We start from the raw sequence: 20,624 nt of genomic DNA on the forward strand, positions 1-20,624 counted from the left end.
TGTTGTTTAGAAAATTTCAGCCGATGGTGTAAACTATCGGGTATGAATATAAACTACATTAAATTAACATATACACATATGACTAGGAAAGTAAACGTTCTGCCTTTTAACTATTACGTCCATCGTAATTTGTTAGTTCGTGCTAACCAGAATAAATATTTAGGTGTTACAGTCACGCATAATCTGACATGGCATACGCACATAGAAAATGTGTGCTTGAAGGCGAATCAGAGAATAGGTTTCTTAAGGCCAAAACTTGGTCAAGCTTCGCGAGATGTAAAGCTGATAGCGTTTGTTAGACCTTTACTTGAATATGCCTCAGTCATCTGGAGCCCTCATCAGAAAGAAATGACTACAAGGTTAGAAAAAGTTCAACGTCGTGCCGCGCGCTTCATATGCTCAAAGTACCGCCGTTTATATTCCGTCACACTGATGTTCCAGTCTTGTGAACTGGAAACACCAGAAGTACGAAGGCAAAAAAATCGTCTGAAAGTGTTTTTTAGAATACTACATGGACAGTTAAAAATCAAGAAAGGTGAGTATGAGCAGCTTCCAGGAAAACGAAGCAATCGTGTTAATTATCAATATGTTTTACGCCCATGCTTTGCTCAGAGTGATGTGTGCCGTTTTCTTTTTTCCCTGTCGTGACTGAACTCTGGAACGCGATACCAAGCTTTCTGGCAAAAGCCAGTGATGGTTGTGAATTTGAAAAATTGTTAAACATGTATTTTTGTGATTCCGCTGCCGCTTGATGCACCTGTATATATGGTCTGCTTGTATTTAAACCCTCCCTGTAAGAACCCTCGGCAGAGGGTTGACAGCAGGGGCGTAGCCAGGGGTCTTATGGGGCTTCAGCCCTCCCCCCCCCCCCCGAAATTTTTTCGTGGTTTCATGCGCCGCCGACCAAAACAACTCCCGGCGCCGGAAATCATGCTGGATTTTGTCTAGAATGTCCTTTTCACGCTCGAAAAGTCATTTTAGCGCGAACATTGCGAAAGCAGGATGGATTTCGCGCCATTTCCCATGTATCAGGACTCGCATGCCGTAACGCTAGGAGCCCTACCGAACACAAAGTTTCAAGGGCGTGTTTGATGGCGAGCATGCTCGTCACAGTATCTCGCGGAGGCTGTGGAATCTAGGGAACACTTGGATTTCAATTCTGAAACTTTATGGGTATAAAGTTCTCATAATCTTTTGATGCAATAGGTGCATTGGCATTTTCAAAGTCGCGCTTTAGATTTTCAAATCCGGAACTTTGTGGGTTTAATGCTGCTATAAACATTTGACGACAAAGCTGCATTGACCTTTATAAAGTCGTACATCGGACCATACAAACAGACACTCCAAATGAACACACTGTCACACAAGTTCACAAAGCATGAAGCAAGGTCCGATGAGACGAAGCGTTGTGGTGGTTCATTTGTGCCTTCATGTCACAGAAAGGAATATCAACATCTTTTTCCCCTGCGTCAAATCATCCATGTGAAGACACTAAAGCCAGCAAAGGTAACTAAGTTCTTCTTTATTTTTTTATTTGGACCTTTAATCGTGAGGACACATTGAGCCTCTTTTTCTCTTTTTTTTCTTCTCGCTACCGGCGGGCTGCCGATCTAGCCAGAGCGCATGCGTTTTTCTCGTGCTGCATGTACCACCGCGAGGCGCACTTCGATGGCGCGTTCGTTTTTCTCTGGCCGACTAGATTTTCGCCTGGCAGGGTTTTGGACGCTTTCTGGCTAGCAGACGAGAAAAATAAACAATGCATTGTCGCTCGTCGCCAGCCCTGTGGGGACTTGACGGATTGCAACGCGTTCGCTTGAGCACGACCTCTCCGTAAAAGTTTGTCTCACCGGGCACCTAGTGAAGCCACTTACTTTATTTAAGCGCCCCCTCCGCACAAAAAAATAAAAAGACCTTGTTGCAGCGCAGCGAATCATCGCATGGCGAAAATTAGATTTTGTTGCTTCTTTTGCAGACAGTATAATGAGCCACTGGACGCTCCAGTTGCCGGAAGCTCATATTATTGCGGTAGCAGCTATATGGAGACTCCAGGCGCATTCGTGCCGTCGCCGTCGCCCTCTTGTTCCTTATAAAGTCCAAGGGCGGTAACATCGTGACCGCGCGCCGCATGCTGTATGTGCGAGTGAAAGCGTAAGGGGGGGGGAGGCGGCATGGGTGAGCCGATGATGGTGACTCAGTCTTGTGTGCGCAAGGGAGAAAAGCGGGGAGGAAACGCGCCGCTTTCTGTCGCGCGCCATACATCGGGGGAGTGGAGGGCGGGGAGGGGGGCTGTGATCTGTGAATCTGTGGTTGCACAACATATTTTTTTTGCCGTGTTGGACGCATCATATATTGTGACTTTTTATTAGATGCGTTGATTTATTTCAGACTTATACGTATATTTAAATGTCTTGTTGGGAGGTTTTGTGTATATGCGCAGTAAACTTTGTTTCTAGTGACACTTTTCTGCCCTTTATTAAAGTGTATCTTCACTTTGTACATTCCATTGTATCTTCGCATTTCTAATGTACGAGGGTGAGTTAACTGAAAGTAAGCCAACCCGCCCCGCGCAATAAGGGTTCGGTTCATTATTTGCGCTGCTTGCGGATAGCACATAGGCATCTCATTTACAAAAGTGACATGCAGGGGTGAGGATAAATGTTATTTAATGCTCCCATACACTGGGTAAAACATGGTTGCGTGACATAATGGACACTCCAAAAGTTGAACAGCTTGGTGTGGTGGGGTTTTTGACAGATGACGATGTTTACCAAGAAGAAATTAGTCGCCGTATGGCTGGCGTGTGCGTTGTACATTGCACTTCAATGGCCACTGTGAATCGTTGGGGCAAACAGTTCAAAGAAGGACGTGAAAGCTGCAAGGACGATCCATGGCCGGGCCAAAGCCACCGTGCAATCACCCGCAATCACCCCCAGCAAAGGCTGATTAGACAAGAACGGAGGGCAAGCATCGATAAATTGGCACAGCGTGTGAACATCAGTCACGGTTCCGGTCACACCATAATTAATGAACATCTCCGTTATTGGCTCTTGTGTACACAATGGATGCCCAAGATTTTGAACCATCGCCAGAAGACGGAAAAGTTCAGCGCTGGATTGACTCATCTAATCTGGTGTCACGATGAGCGGGACGACTTTTTGTCTGCAAATGTGACCGGGGACGAATCATGGTGCCGCTGCTACAAGCCTCAAATACTACGGCAAAGCTTACACTAGAAACATTTGAATTCACCACTCCGAAGGAAAGTAAAGGCCGTCATTTCTGCCGGAAAGTTGTTGACTTTTCTTTTTTGATCGTCAGGGGCCATTACTGATTGAATTTGCTAAACATGGAGAGACTATCAATTGTTTCCGATATTCTGAAATGTCTCATCGGCTGCGTGTCGAAATCAAGAACAAACGACGTGGAAAGTTGAGCAATGGGATCATCTTGATCCCCGACATTGCCCGACCCTACGTCGCTGATGTGAATAATACGAACCTGGCCAAATTCAAGTGGGAAACGCTGCAATATCTGCCATACAGCCCAGACCTGTCGCCTTGCGAATTCCACATTTGGGAGCATTTGAAAAAACTGCTGAAGGGAACCACATTGGTGTCGGACGATGACGTAGAGCCAGTTACAGATTTTTGAAGCAGCAACCCAAGGAGTTTTATCAGACGAGAATTACGCGACTGGTTAGTCAGTGGGACAAATGTCTAAATGTTCATGGAGGCTATATTAAATAATGGACACCGTTGGCCATATGTTCGCATTGGTTCACTTTTATTTGACTCGCCCTCGTATATTTTACAGAATTCGTGCTTTTTATATGTGCTCTCTGTTTCGACTATAATTTCGAAGCAATTACTCGCAATCCACGATCGGTGACAGCTGCTCCTGCGCAATACATTCTAATAAAGGACAGCCTGATCTAGATTTATCCCTAGTCGTTGCATATGTACAAAAATGTAAACGAGGTCATTGAAGGGCACAGAGATTGAGAGAGAGAGAGAGATGCAAATGAGAGAAAAGCCAGGAGGCAAAGAAATTTTCATTAAAATATTTGTTATCAACTTGTAATGTCGTAACCTTTACATTTTCCATCTCAGATGCATGCACTGCTTTGCTTGTTTCAAACTGATATAGTTGTAAAATTCGTCTGACATTTGCTTTACTTATTAAATATGCCGAAAACATGGAACCATTGATATAAGTTATTTAGGGAACAATTTTGAGACCTAGGAGTATATTCTTTTATGAAAAAGTACATATTTTACTTGTCTTGACAGTGAGTAGTGTTCAAGAATTCGTTTGCAGCATCTTTGGCAATGGCAACGCAGCTATTATTAATGTCTATTGTATTGTCTATTAATGTTTATTGTATTTTGCTAACCCTGGCATCATACAAGATGTGGACGTGCTCGGCAAGGTGTGCTGCAGTGACCACAGGATGGTAAGAACTCGAATTAGCCTAGACCTGAGGAGGGAACGGAAGAAACTAGTACGTAAGAAGCCGATCAATGAGTTAGCGGTAAGAGGGAAAATAGAGGAATTCCAGATCAAGCTACAGAACAGGTATTCAGCTTTAACTCAGGAAGAGGACCTTAGTGTTGAAGCAATGAACGACAATCTTGTGGGCATCATTAAGGAGTGTGCAATGGAAGTCGGTGGTAACTCCGTTAGGCAGGATATCAGCAAACTATCGCAGGAGACGAAAGATCTGATCAAGAAACGCCAATGTATGAAAGCATCTAACCCTACAGCTCGAATAGAACTGGCAGAACTTTCGAAGTTAATCAACAAGCGTAAGACAGCTGACATAAGGAAGTATAATATGGATAGAATTGAACATGCTCTCAGGAGCGGAGGAAGCCTAAAAACAGTGAAGAAGAAACTAGGAATTGGCAAGAATCAGATGTATGCGTTAAGAGACAAAGCCGGCAATATCATTACTAATATGGATGAGATAGTTCAAGCGGCTGAGGAGTTCTATAGAGATTTATACAGTACCAGTGGCACCCACGACGATAATGGAAGAGAAAATAGTCTAGAGGAATTCGAAATCCCGAAGGTAACGCCGGAAGAAGTAAAGAAAGCCTTAGGAGATATGCAAAGGGGGAAGGCAGCTGGGGAGGATCAGGTAACAGCAGATTTGTTGAAGGATGGTGGACAGATTGTTCTAGAGAAACTGGCCACCCTGTATACGCAATGCCTCATGACCTCGAGCGTACCGGAATCTTGGAAGAACGCTAACATAATCCTAATCCATAAGAAAGGGGACGCCAAAGACTTGAAAAATTATAGACCGATCAGCTTACTGTCCGTTGCCTACAAAGTATTTACTAAGGTAATTGCAAATAGAATCAGGAACACCTTAGATTTCTGTCAACCAAAGGACCAGGCAGGATTCCGTAAAGGCTACTCAACAATAGACCATATTCACACTATCAATCAAGTGATAGAGAAATGTGCAGAATATAACCAACCCCTATATATAGCTTTCATTGATTACGAGAAAGCGTTTGATTCAGTCGAAACCTCAGCAGTCATGGAGGCATTACGGAATCAGGGTGTAGATGAGCCATATGTAAAAATACTGGAAGATATCTATAGCGGCTCCACAGCCACCGTAGTCCTCCATAAAGCAAGCAACAAAATCTCAATAAAGAAAGGCGTCAGGCAGGGAGATACGATATCTCCAATGCTATTCACAGCGTGTTTACAGGAGGTATTCAGAGACCTGGACTGGGAAGAATTGGGGATAAACGTTAATGGAGAATACCTTAGTAACTTGCGATTCGCTGATGATATTGCCTTGCTTAGTAACTCAGGGGACCAATTGCAATGCATGCTCACTGACCTGGAGAGGCAAAGCAGAAGAGTGGGTCTAAAAATTAATATGCAGAAAACTACAGTAATGCTTAACAGTCTCGGGAGAGAACAGCAATTTACAATAGGCAGCGAGGCACTGGAAGTCGTAAAGGAATACATCTACTTAGGGCAGGTAGTGACGGCGGATCCGGATCATGAGACGGAAATAATCAGAAGAATAAGAATGGGCTGGAGTGCGTTTGGCAGGCATTCCCAAATCATGAACAGCAGGTTGCCATTATCCCTCAAGAGAAAAGTATATAATAGCTGTGTCTTACCAGTAGTCACCTACGGGGCAGAAACCTGGAGGCTTACGAAAAGGGTTCTACTCAAATTGAGGACGACACAACGAGCTATGGAAAGAAGAATGATAGGTGTAACGTTAAGGGATAAGAAAAGAGCAGATTGGGTGAGGGAACAAACGCGAGTTAATGACATCTTAGTTGAAATCAAGAAAAAGAAATGGGCATGGGCAGGACATGTAATGAGGAGGGAAGATAACCGATGGTCATTAAGGGTTACGGACTGGATCCCAAGGGAAGGGAAGCGTAGCAGGGGGCGGCAGAAAGTTAGGTGGGCGGATGAGATTAAGAAGTTTGCAGGGACGGCATGGCCACAATTAGTACATGACCGGGGTTGTTGGAGAAGTATGGGAGAGGCCTTTGCCCTGCAGTGGGCGTAACCAGGCTGATGATGATGATGATGATTGTATTTCAACCCTCGCCTATTTCTATAAGGAGGAGGCCGAGTTATAAAGTGAGACCCCCCGCCCCCCCGAACGAAATTTCTGGCTACGCCACTGGTTGACAGTATTAAGAAATAAATAAATATTAATGATCTTGCCTCCTGTGTGAAATGCTCAACTATAAGGCTTTTTGTTGATGACTGCGCTATATATAATAAAATTACTGACCTCAATGATTCTCGTAAACTCCAAGATGACATTAATAACGTTCTGTTTTGGTGTAACAAGCGGTCAATGAAGCTTAACTTAAGCAAATGCAAATGCATGCGCGTATCACAGCGTACCAATATTAATAGTCTGCATACATATTTCCTCAATAATAGCCCTCTCTCAGTTGTCTCATCGTACAAATACATTGGACTAAACATCACCAGCAACCTTTCCTGGCACATGCATGTCGACATTATATGTAGCAGTGCCAATCGCATGTTGGGCTATTTGCGCCGGAACTTCTCATCCGCACCATCGTCACTGAAACTAACTCTGTACAAAATATTAGTTCGCTCCAAGCTAGAATACACATGCGCCATTTGGGACCCGGCTAACATTGCACTCATAAACAGCCTAGAAGCCATTCAAAATCGTGCAGCGCGTTTCATCTTATCAAACTACTGCCGACATGCTAGCGTTACCTCAATGAAGACTGCACTTAACTTGCGAGAACTTTCTTTCCGTTGTAGATGCTTCCGCCTTTCGCTATTCCATAAAATCTACCACCACAATCCTTTGTTGAAAGAACAGCTTATCATCTAACCGTCATACTTATAACCTCACTCCGACCACAGTTTCAAAGTTGGCGTGCCGTCTTCACGTACTAAACTTTGTAGTAATGCATTCATCCCTAGCACAAGAAAAAATTGGAACCACCTTCCCGCCACCGTTGCAGCCATCTTGGATATCGACAACTTCAAAACCAGCATTCATGAAACGCCACGTTAAATATGTCCTTGTATCTTGCACAACTCTTTTGTTATGTTCACCCACTCCCTTATGTAATGCCTTCGGGCCTTGAAAGTATCCTAAATAAATAAATAAATAAACATTTGCATCTTGAAATGGTTAAACCGCGTTTGTTTAAAGAAGGCAGGGTGACCCTGCTGTTGAAAGAATGAATATATCGATCCGGCCCTTGATTGTGTATAGGAATCCCCCTCTTCGACAATGACTACATGTTTGTGGCAACGCATTTACTTTTACGATTGCCTCTTTATTAAGGAGAACGTGCCTCGCACTAGAGTGCTGTACCAGGCCGTTTTGATTTTGCGGTGTTCAGGCAAATCAGGGAACTTTTCTACTATGCCAACATAAAGGAGTTACAAGGACGTTGGTATGTCTCTTAATCAAGCGAATGGGTTGGACAAAGCTGATATACCAATGTGCAACAGTGCGTTACTTTGGGTTGCCTGAGGAATATGCCAAATGTGTCAAACTTTTTTAGGAGGACACAACGAGCCGCTTTTTCCGTAACGACCACGTTACACACATACGCTCCGTCGTTCTTTATTATCAGGAAGATACATGAGTGATGAAGCATGAAAGGCTTTTCCGTGTTGCGGCTACAATAAATCTAGATGACCGCCTACACTGATGACATAACAATTTTCGTCAATGACCCAGATATTTTTTTGCGTCTTTCCAGCACTACTGGAGGAATATTCTACACTGACTTGTTCGCATCTGCATATAAATAGAAACAAAATAGGACACAGTGTTTCAGGTTGTACATCGAAGAGCGGCTAGGAAATTTCCCATTCATGGAGGCCTTCGGCAGCTGTAAAACAAACCATTGCTCCTTTGAAGGCTGTGCACACTTTAGCTCCCTCTGATGCATGATTTCCTGCGACTGTCTTATAATTCAGCTGAGATATTGGCTGCAGCTAGCAAGTCACCTCGGTTTTAGGAAGTGGTTCGTAAAGAGTTAGCGGATTACACACTTTCATGAAAGTGCACTGGCTACTATCATGTTTCCGTGGTGTGTAAGTTTTTTCATTGATGCTGGGTATGCACCATAATTCGCCTGCCGCAATACTAGTTCAAATCAGTATTAAGTCAGTTACATATATACCATTTGGCAATCACCGCATTATCAGTAACTCTACCATATCAAGGAGATCTTTGGGCATCATAGGTTCTTGTGGCGTAAAACGCCATACATCATCAATAACAAACCAATACGCTAATAACTGTGCAGTATAGACGCAGGCACAATTTATCGTTCGTTTTATTTGTGGATGTAATTGTAATAATAATATTTGGGGTTTTACGTGCCAAAACCACTTTCTGATTATGAGGCACGCCGTAGTGGAGGACTCCGGAAATTTTGACCACCTGGGGTTCTTTAACGTGCACCTAAATCTAAGCACACGGGTGTTTTCGCATTTCGCCCCCATCGAAATGCGGCCGCCGTGGTGGATGTAATTGCGTAATTTTTGGAGTATATCTAGTAGCTATTCACTTAAAAGAAAAATACGTTGAGTGTCGTGAGTGAGGATCTATTGCGGCTTGTTTCAGGGCCCGTTAAGGTTTGATCTCTTCAATTGCTTTTTACATGTGCGAACTCTGCCACTATAGTGCGTTCCAAACGTAGGAGGAAACGCTACTAAGGATATACGGACTTTTCTCTCTGTTCGCATTCGTGACCAAAAATAGCAGGTCATATATGAGGGAAAGATGAGCATATGTCTCATGTTTTCGATGCAACATTAATCGTTCAACGCTCCTTTTGCCAAATATGACGTATTTATAATATGCAAGGCGTCGCATATTTTCACCCATTTGGCACGTAATGAGCAGATGCACACAACTATAGCACTATGGGTGGCCCTCTTGGAGCGTGCGCAAGCAATAGGTAATCTGACGTAAGCTTACGTCCACAAGTTGTAGTTCCTGAGATATGAAGTTTTTATTCTCAGAAATCGTCGCAGGTCAGAAACTACTGTGCTGCGGAACGTGTAGAGTGAGGCTTGTACGACAATGCTCCTTTCGTAGCGTGTACAAAATTGTATGTTAAGTATAAAGCCGAGTGTGCATATGGATTGTACTGCTACGGGAAGAGGAAATTCCAAGCGCACAGCTGCAGCAAGAGCCCTGCTGGGCACGTGTAGCGCGTTCCGCGCATGCATTCAGCCCATGACTCTCGGAAAATGTTGGGTACACCTACACTTTGCGGCTGCGTACGATAATCTGCAATTGTTGACACGAGAGTGAGGTATGCGGGGTACGATAGGCTCATGGGCGACACCGGCAGAAATAGCGAGGATGCTCGGCTCTCGTTCCCTCCAGAGAAAAATTATGAGTGCCCTTCGGGGAAAGGTTAAACGCAACCACCGGTACTCGTAGCCTGTGATAAAAGAGAGAAAATAGGAATGTACATGTACAGCCAAAATTACCTCGCACTAATCAGAGCTGCCTTTTGGGAAGCGATTTTTCGATATCTCAGCGTATTTTTCTCATCTATTCTTGCCTAATCGAAGCTTTGGAGGAGCAAAGTACAACACTCATCGAAGTTTGGGGAGAGCTGCCAGTTTGCACTGATCAGCAGCCTTGGCATGACTACGACATTTTGTGGCGCATTTCCTATTGTGATGCTGCCACCCCCACTGTTTCGAAAGAATTGCGTCGAGTGGGATTGTGAGGAATCTCGGCACAGGAAAAAAAGTTTATTCCTTGTACAAAGGTGGGCCATTGAATCGGTTAGCATGAACTTCTCTTTCATTTAGACGGCGTTTATTGCGATTGATAGCTCACAAACAATTCTTTTCCGCCGTGTACCAGTATTCTCACTGAAGTAGCATTATTCTGCAGTTTCAAAGGGACGGAAAGAGCTAACAGTATAGGAAGCTGGCTGATTTCGTTGTATGCGTGTGGGAGATTTAGTTGCGGACCGCGAAGGTATAGGCACGATTGTTTTCATGCACGCGTTACTTTAGAGATTTTTTAGGCCCTAAAAATTTGAGGCTTGAAATCTTTTGGGCCCGTGTGCAATGAAGCCCGAACAGTTTGTGCGAAAACATAATGCGGCAGTTTAAACCCGCTGTCTTCATTGCTACACACCCTTATTTTCTGGTGTATCCAAAATTATAATAGCTGTTGTTGCTCCAGAGGTAGAAATATGTAAAGTTTGACTTGTGAATGTGTTTGGAATTTGTCAATTCACCATAACCTGACAATTTATTTTATTTTTGCAACATTTGTTCTCATTGGATGATGGAGCTAAGTTTATAAGTGCGACCGTGCCCGCGTGAGCAATATTGACTTTTCTGCCACAAAAAGTACTCAATTTGGAAGCTCACAGACAAAAAATGCCGAATGCCGGCCTTCCTATTTATTTATTTCCATACCTTGAAGCCCAATATGGCCTTACAGAATGAAGCAACCGTAGTTCATAAAGACATGGTAATACGTACGGCAGACAGACGCCGGAGCAGGATGTGTAGTATTTTCTGATGCCGCAGCTTATAAATTGTACCCCCTTGTTCTGCATCATCGGGAATCCCAGCGATTCAGCTGTAGCTTGCCGCAATTCGTTGCTGATAACATATTACATCAAGAAATCAGGTTTCCCTGAATATTGATTACGGTGCAAGCATTCTGAAATATGTACTAAACCCTATTTGCAAAGATTCGCCTGCATTATTTTTCGGAGTCCACGGGCCCCCTTTTCATACATCACAGGTGGTCATTGTACAAACATCTATTAATCCCTTAAATGTAGGTATTTGCGAGGTGCCACTTGTTTGTGATGCGCAAGAGGGTCTACAAATCATCTATGATGACATCTACTCAAACAACGAACAACTGTTGCCTCATAATAATAAATGGACCATTAGGAGACCATATATTCAGTTCAGATATAAATATGGTCATTGCAACAGACGCCTCACAGTGTGCAGAAAACGGCATTTTTGCTCCTGCTTTGCACTGGTCATTTTCAATCAGGATCTTGCTCTACTTATCCGTATGTCTGCTTGAATTTCTAGCTGTTATGTTAGCCTTGAGTAAACTAAATTCGTGAATATCAATGGCAGTCATAATAACTTACCGTTTATCTCCATTTACTCACTCAAACCAAATAGTGGTACGAACCTTTTACGCACACTTTTTTTCTAGTTCCTGCCCACAAAAACTTAGATTACTTTGGTTGCCTTATCATAAGACATTATACACGAACGAAATAGCTGATAGTCACGCGACAGCAGTCCTGTGGCCCTGTACTATCATTTCTTCCTACATCAGCTTAAGAAACTATGGCTAGATTTAGGAGACATGCAGTTGCTCAAGACTTTTTGAACCCAGCTATAGGAAATTTTTCAGAATATCGACACCTCCTACTCCCTTGGTACAAAAATTCCTTTCACATGAAAAAAACTTACGTTGTACCAGATTACGCTGTCAAACACCAGTATTAAATTTTGTCGTCACAGTGCTGCTCTGGCACCCTCCCCTCTGTAACCAAAATGTGCAGAAGACGAGACAACACATCACTTCTTCTTATTCTGTGGGTGCTTTTCTTCTTTGAGGAAAAACATTCTAGAGCCAGAATTCAGGCAACTTGGTTTAAATTATTCCATTACAATTATTCTTTCTCTAAGAGCTTCCTCTCTTGGAAACTACAACAGGGACGTTTGCTCAGCCGTGGATGAATTCATAGTTGTTTCAAGACGACTCTATTAAATTCTTTTTATCCAGTTCCACCTTGCACATTTGCCACTTTTTGTAATAACAGCATCTTTCTAATACCATCCAAGTCTTGGCCAATCTCCCACGCTAGGTACGCACCATGGTAGAAGGATATCTTATCCTTTGGAGCGCGCGGTGTCAGCACGGCAATCCTTCTCCCCTTTTCATCAAATTATCTTTGAATAAACGCACCTCTTAGAACAAAATAAAAGAGTGTCCTGAGTGAAGATTATGTCTTAAATGCTGCTTATTATGATGGTAATTTTATCAAAAAGAGGAAATTGCGCTACCTTTTGCCTGATTGATAGCAATGGGAAACCTAGGGCTACCTTCATGGATGACACACTGGATGTACGAACATAATTCCTTAGAAGGAACCGAACGCTCCGATTTTGAACTGATTCTAACCTGTTAATAGAATATTCGAGGCTTGGAGAACACACAAAGGATGCATATTCATATTTACGCCTCCTAACTCCTTCTTATAGCAACAGTTTTAGTGGTCATGGTGCCTTGGAGAAGTTCCCTTTTATGTAACCCTGAGTTTTGTTAGTATGCTTTCCAATAAAATTGATAAAGCTACCCCAAGACAAGTTATAATTAAAGTAGATACCTACGTCCGATGTAACCTGTTCTAATAATTGTGCACCATTTTTATAAAACATGCTGTTATGAGAAACCTGGTTACAACACACGACGAGATGCCTACACTCGAAACGGGCGCCTACAGCTGCGCTCTAAAACAATTTATCGACGGTTACGGTACTCCGTTATGCGAAACTTGAGCGCCGCTATATAGGTGTTTTCATTTCGCGATATATTGGCTGGGACAGACAATCTGTCTCGTGTGGCACGTGGCAAACGAACGAAGTCTGACGCGAGGGCCTTGCTAATTTGAAAATCCCGTGACCCAACGTGTGGGTGACGCGTGGGCGCGACTCGCAGCAGCCGCCACAGACAGACCTTCCAGAGCACGCCCTCTACCTATGGACATCGTCGTCACACATTTTTCTCACGCTATCGCCATGCCCTCCGCTTTCCGCCTCGTGGTTCCCCTACACCCTCCTGTCGGTTTTCCTCCTGGCGTATTTAGTCGCCCGCGGCGCTCCTCGTTCGCTCTTTCGTCCTTTGCTTGTTCGTTCGCTTACGTCGCGGACAACGCGGATGCCGACGCTCGCCACAAGAACGGGCGCCTAAGAGCAGCGCTCTATGAGGCTTGAGGCGCACACCGTGGACCACTGAAGGCCCAACCACACGTAGCACGTGATACGCGTCTCGCTGCGCGTACACGTAAGCATTCGCGTCTCCGAGTGCGTGTGCGGGTGACGAATGGAAGCGCGGCCAGCCACACGATATGCGCACCCGTGCACGCTCCACTGCGCGTAGCACAGGGCTGACACACCAGCGGACCAGCGATGGTGGAAACGTTCGTCTTTGGGTTTGAGGAAAGTTTATCCTTCACCTCATTATGGATAGCCTTTTATATTTAATTTATCAATGTTACAGCTTGTATATTGTGCTTAAGTTGAGAAATGCGCCCTGTTTGTATCTACGCATCCTTATGACAAGCAAAGATACATCAGTGATCAGGGGCGCTATAACCTAAAACTATTCCAAATTTTTCTATTCAATTTCTGCTATCAGCCTTCCGCGATTGGTCAAAAACTTGTTTGACCACCTCTCCTTCACCTGTCTGTCACGCGACGTCACAAGAACCGCTATAGCTCCCAATCTGATATGATGCGTTCACACTGATTATGCATGATGTAACCGAAAAAAGAAAAATACAGTTATTTCTGATTTGACGCCTTTTCGCCTATAGCCCCCGGCTCTTGGTCAAAAGTTTTCGGGCCGCACCCACTTCATATGGCTATCATGCGACGTCACAAAACCGCGAAAACTCACCGCGTTGAAGTGACGTGTACGCATTGAAGATGCATTAATATGCCGAACAAAACTGAATTTTCTTCTGAATAGCCGCAGGCTGCACCGTTCCGAAAGGAATAAAAGATGGCTGCCGCCCATCGCTCAGGCGCTGGCTACTCGCACCTGCCAGAAGGCATGGGTTTATATGCGTGTAATAAAGCTTCTTGCGTGGCCGCGTAACGTTTTCGAGCCCTTTCGGCACGTTTACGACCTCATTCGGCCAACTCTTCTTTACTTAGGATCCATCTTAGCGTGATTTTTAAGCTTCCGTTGCATGCCACCGCGATTTTTGACCAGCCAGCGCAAGCTAAATTAGTGAAAGCGGACCAATCACAAACACTGGCACCACCCTCTTCATCCGGTTATCGATTTTCAGTGGACTGGCTCTGCCCCATAGAGTCCCTCTCCACTTGAGCGTTCTCCTCGCCTCTTGACGGTCAATTAGATATGACAAGCCGCTTAGTGTAGGCAATCCAAAAACAAGAAAGGGGCTGACAGATGGAATAGCACACTGCGGTATAAACTTTGTAAACAGGGATGAAGTGCCTCAGACAGGCTGGCCAACGTTTCGATAGGAGGACCTATCTTCGTCAAAGGCCGCCTTTGACGAAGATAGGTCCTCCTATCGAAACGTTGGCTAGCCTGTCTGAGGCACTTCATCTCTGTTTACAAAGTTTATAGTGTAGGCAATGTTATTCGTTTTCCAAGGAAACAAAAGTGACCTCCTATGAACGAGGAGAGCGTTTGATTGGCCTGTTGAGACAACCCTGCGGGTGACCGCCCGGTGCTTGCGTCGGTGGTTACGCAAATTTGATGTCAGGAGATCGGAATAAAAACTATCGGAATAGTTTTACGTTATAGGGCCCCAGCATAACGCGCGATAGCGTCTGCTTCTCCACGACTACAGTTGACAACTGCGCGCGACCCCGCCCGACACCGCGGTCGTGTTTTTCCTTTGCCGTTGGGTTCGCGGCTTGAGCGTTCTCCGCCCGCAATGTACCACATGAGAAAGAAGCTTTTCCTGCTGCTGCTCTTCCAAAGACGGCGGGAGCGCAGAAACCGTCTGCAGCGATGTTGGTGGGTCCGGCCCGTCTTTTAACGGCGTAAAGAAGAAGGACTTTCGGGCTGTGAGTAACTTCTTTCCTTTCGATGATCTACAGCGGTAGAACTACGCGCCAGTGTTTGGACGTGAGGACTTATCTTCGTGGGGACAGCAATTACTTGTCAGCGTTTTTAACTGCGCACATCTACGAGACATAAGTGAGAGGGTTAAAATGGTAATGCAGGGATAGTACTCGTAGCGCGCGAACGCTACAGTTCGCAGAACGGCACCACGTCGTCGGTAAAAGAATCGTTCAGGTCGGCAGAACCGATGGAAACGATAACGTGACGTACGTCAACAGAAGGAGCGGCGAAACCAGGGTGTACTTCGGAAAGCTCCAAAGCATAGGCGAAGATCGGACTAATTAGCCGCCGGAGGCACGCAGATCGTATATTGGATACGCGGTGACGATAGTTCACGCCGTTTCAACAGCCGCCTGTCTAACCCGTGTATAATACCGGCCAAAAAACCGTCACTAATTCTGCAGTTTCAGAGGCGAAGAAGCACTTCGTTCCATTCAACAGACAATCCGTTAACAAGAGAAGTATTTTCCAGACCTTCATATACTAGAACAGACGTGTTACCACTGCTGGAATACTAATTTGGAGCTCCCTTCATTATTAACACTAAAGAGCTTGTGCAGCACCCTCTCACACAAAATTTGTAAGAATTAGGTTTTAAAATAAACTTTCTCCTATATTCGGTATTTTATTCGATATCCAGCTTATTTCTTTCTTCATTTGATTCGATATTCAATTCTAAATGTGCTATTCGGTATTAGCACACCCCTTCAAAAACGTTAGGACTGCTAGTTAAGTCTGTGCCACTAGTATAACACATGGCTTCAGGAATACCTTTTTATACGCGTTGGTTGTCATATATGAAGCTTGGAGACGTGATACGAGTTCCTATATTTTCTGTCTCTCGGAAGTGTGACTGTAGAATATGAAGTGTAGTAATTAAATTGTGACCTGGCATGTTAAAATGCTGTGTGACTGCTTTCGGAAGTCTCTTGGCAGTGGCCGCATGATTTTTGTTTAATATTCCGTTGGCTGGCTCTCCTGTTTTGCCGACACAGTGTTTGTATTCAAGCATATAAACAAAGCAGAGGGTAAAGTTAATCACGGCTAGTGGCTATGCGTGTGTGTCAGTGAAAAGTTTACAGCTCCTGATACCTGCATGTGTTTGTGGGTAGGGCATGAGCCTTCTGTCTAGTAATAATGCGCAATTTTTTTACAGATGCAACGGATGCGTCTCGATGACCACCGATTTTTCTACAAGTTCTGTCGCATGACGCCGTAGCTCTTTGGCAAGCTATTAAGCTTTGCCGCTGAGGACCTCACGCGGTAGCACCACAAATCGAGAAACCCTTGGAGCCTGGAGAACGACTTGCTATAGCGTTGAGGTTTGTAAAGTATAGTTGCCCTAGCAGTAATAATGTGCGATTGGAGGAATACAAAAGAACACCGTTTCTTCGTCATTTATTGAATCATTTATTTTATTTTATTTATTTACGTAATATTGCCCGCCGCCTTTTGGCAGCCGAAGCAAGGAGGGGTCACAAAACACTGAAGAAAAACAAAAGAAAGAACCAAGCAACAAGAACGAGCATAAATAAAACATACTAATACATAATATAGTCCATTATATACAAATAAATATTTATTAACTCATAAAAACACAAAGGGCGGGACACAAGACACCGACACAAAAAAAGAGAAATAGTAATGAAGCCACTGACAATGCGCGTGAAAAAGATACCTGAAAAAGAATTATCAGATGATCACAGAGACACAGTGGCACTTACTGCATCACCAGTGTAGCAGTTCTGGATAAATTATACGAAAAACTTTGCCATCGAGTGGCATCACACAAAAGCTACCTCAACGCTTTTGACCTTGCGCAACCCGTAAAAGATGCACTCATGAATGCTTGCGCATGTTGCATTAAATGAAGGTGGTAGCTAACCTACATAAGGTAATTTTGGTTGTATGTGACCCATGAAGTGCCCCCACAGCCATGAAAATCACTGTCAAGAAAAGTCATGTCATCATAATTAATGTGCAAACAACAATTGCGACATGGGTATTATATTTTTTTTTTCAATTTGCATTCCAGCTGCTAGGCATCCGGGCAAGACATAAAAGATGTTGCCGCTGCTCACCGTATGGGGACTCAAAAGGCTAGACTCTGCAATGGTGTGTAAGTTGTATTGTGACAATCGTGTCTCCAAAGTACTAAATGGCGGCACAGCATGACAGCAGCAAAAATTTCTTACATGTGTTTTAAGCTTAAGAATTTTTAAAGCTCACATGCTCTTCAGGCTCCTGTCAGGTAGCCCTGCTTCCTGCCAGAGAAAATGGGTCATATGTACAAATGCCTCATCTACGCATTGCCTTCAATGTCACTGATTATGTACAAAGACTTTCCTCAAACATCCAATGCAGAACATGCTAAACCAACTCTGGAAGTGAGCCACGTAACAGCAAAAAAAAAGAGAGAGAGAGAACAAGAAATGTGGCCTGTGGTTGTCTATGTTGGCAGTGTACCTCACCTCCTGGTTAGGTGGTGGTAAGACTTTTCACTCTCTGCTCTCTCTTCTAATAATAAAACAATTTGAAAAATGCTTGCCGTGCTAGAACACCCTGAGACAATGCTGTACAGCTTGCAGCATATAACCGAAATTTCTGATGGGGATTGGTTGAATGTCCACAACATTTCTTTTTCTTTACAGGCATGTACAGACACCCGTAGATGCATGCACAAACTCTACATGTACAGGTGAATTCAAAAGGTTCATTGCTGCAAGACAGGTACAATGTGTAAGGATAGATGAAAACGATGACCACCTGTCTTGTAACAACAGACCTTTGTTGCAACTCAGTGCTGCGTTTGTTTCTCTCTCATAGGTGTGTTGCTAAAACATGTTCATACTTCTCTACAGCAGAAATGGGCCAACCAACCAGGCCCACAGATATCAATTTTATGAAATTGTTAAATAATTACGCACAACAATACAAATACAACACAATGTAAAATGAACAAAAAAGAACTGAGCGGCTTTGCTATGACACCGACAGACAAGGAAACGTAGTAAAGCATAGAGGAAAATAACTGTAGTTTTATTTCTAGTATCGAGGTCACAAGGAGAAGGGAAATGAAAGTGGACAAAATATATCTTGCCACTGGTGAGAGCTAAACCCAAAACAAATTGACCTATAGTGGAGGCCATTCCACCATCCATTTCCTAGAATATTTACCTGTACTATATTAGGCTTTGGGAGTGCTGTTGCAGAAGTAGAACTGGCTAACACTACCAGAACGAAATCTAGTACATGTACATATATGCTCAAGAAAGTTTGCAGAGGGATAGCCATTGCTGCAGCTCTATTGGTAAAGCCATGCAAGCATAATTCAAACGTTGTGGCTTCGTCTCCCATCAATATCAATGGGAAGTTATCTTTTCATCCAATTTCATTTTCCTCCTTATTTCTCGATTTCAATATGAAGTAATTAAATTCCTGAATGATTTCCTTTGTTTTATTGCCTCTTGGCTCCATTATACAAAATGTCTAGATAAAAACATTATTATTTTAATTACTTTATACTTGCATCAATATAATTTTCATACCAAGATGCTTATCCTCACTGACCTCCCTCATGTGTTTGAGCAGAGACAGCAAAAGTTCGAGGTCGTTCAGTGGTTTGTATCTTTTGATTGCACTTAAAACATTGCCTAATTCCTCCAATATTAACTGACTCTCACCTTTCTTTTTCTTTTTCTTCCCTCTTGACGTTTTCGCTTCAGAAGCAATGCTTCCCAACGTGTCCAGCTTGTGACTGCCTGCTCAAGCCAGCGATGCTTGTGACTGCAGCCTGCTGTGGTGTGCCTCGGAAGCCTCTGGAACCAGCACTTCTTGAAGTACCAGTGCTTCAAGAGATTCCAAAATGTTCCAAGACTCCACAGAATCATGCGATGCCGAAGACAAAGTTGATGCTGGCGCTTGTGACTCTTCCCCTGACAGTGACGGCACTTCAAGCGTTGCCAGGTCAGAAAACTGGCACATCTTCGTTAAGATGTCCGCAGCGCTTCCCTCCTCACTCGATGGGAGCACTGGTGACAGGTTGGCGGACGTCCTGCATGTGAGCGTAATAAGGTTTGAACATCTTCTCAATGTGCAAGTATTGTGCCGGTCTAAGTGCAAAAATATGTAATGGCTCAAGTCCGTCCACATTTGTTTTAAGGTGTCATTTTATTAGAGAACAGCGCCCAAGCTCCGGGTCAGTTTTGTAGGGACAAAAGTGGCTTGCATACTGAAGCAGAACAAACATTTTCTGCATGCGCTGAAGTGTAGCTTTTGTATTCTTTGTTCTTTTTATGCTTCTGATGCATTTAAGCAATTCTTATGAGATCTCCATGCCTAAAGCCTAGTGATACCTTGTACTTGAAACAGAGCATGATATCTGGAATGTTTCAGTTTCGAAATAATTAGCAACAAGCATTCCACTACATTTAATAAGTACAACTACTTCATAAATTTGATGTTGAAAGACCTAGGCTTGTATTTCTAAACATAGAGTAGTAGTATTGTTATATCTTGCTTTAACATAAGGCTCTTTCCTGTTACAGTTTTTGTACTTGAAATGTTGGCTTGTAACTTTGTTTTCTTACATTTGTTTTGAAGCTTCATCTCATTCCAAACTGTTCTTCCTAATTCAATGAATGTCTAAACACAGTGTGAAGCTGTGTGCATAGCAGTCAGTGTATTTACTGTTTGTATTTAGGAAGTTATGTATAATTATGTTTGTCATCTTGCCATATGCTTTGTAAAGGACATATTGGCACAGTGAAGCTGATTTTAGCGCGCTAACCCTTCCGTATTCCGGAGCCTGCGCTATTAGGGCGCCTCGCCATGAAAACGGCTGTTTGTGACGGGTTCGTGCGCAGCGTCGCAAAGAAATAAAGGCGTTAAAGCACCAAATTGTGCTGTATCGTCCTCATATATTATTCATAAATATATTGATACTCATCTCCGTGATACCGGTGCACGTAGGAAAGAAAAGCTTTTCTTCCTTACGTACTACAACGCAATAGGTAAAGATGCGCCGGCGAAGCTTGCCACATGGAGCCCTCCGCCGTTAGTGCACGCGCTTGTTGTTGTGATCGAACGTCCTACTCCCGGAAAAGGGTGCAAGCAGTCATGAACACATCCACAATATAACTGTTCTGTGCTAGAAAACAATCATATCGGTCGGCGGGTGTGTGCCAATCAAAAGGTTGGCAGCAGTGCAAGAAGGCCA

At 43.7% G+C, this 20,624-nt stretch overlaps 1 long non-coding RNA gene across 2 annotated transcripts; it reads left to right on the plus strand.

The window, feature by feature from the left end:
• Window positions 1–14,877: 14,877 nt before the first annotated feature.
• On the plus strand, window positions 14,878–20,295 carry LOC142590500 (uncharacterized). Of its 2 annotated transcripts, none has more exons than XR_012830167.1 (5): window positions 14,878–15,348; window positions 16,563–16,728; window positions 17,442–17,525; window positions 17,771–17,894; window positions 19,132–20,295. It is a non-coding gene; the product is annotated as an uncharacterized LOC142590500 (long non-coding RNA). The 2 variants fall into 2 exon arrangements; XR_012830168.1 differs by having other exon boundaries at window positions 17,442–17,521.
• The last annotated feature ends 329 nt before the right edge of the window (window positions 20,296–20,624 follow it).

The sequence above is a fragment of the Dermacentor variabilis genome, chromosome 8 (assembly GCF_050947875.1).
Source record: "Dermacentor variabilis isolate Ectoservices chromosome 8, ASM5094787v1, whole genome shotgun sequence".
NCBI lineage: Eukaryota > Metazoa > Arthropoda > Arachnida > Ixodida > Ixodidae > Dermacentor > Dermacentor variabilis.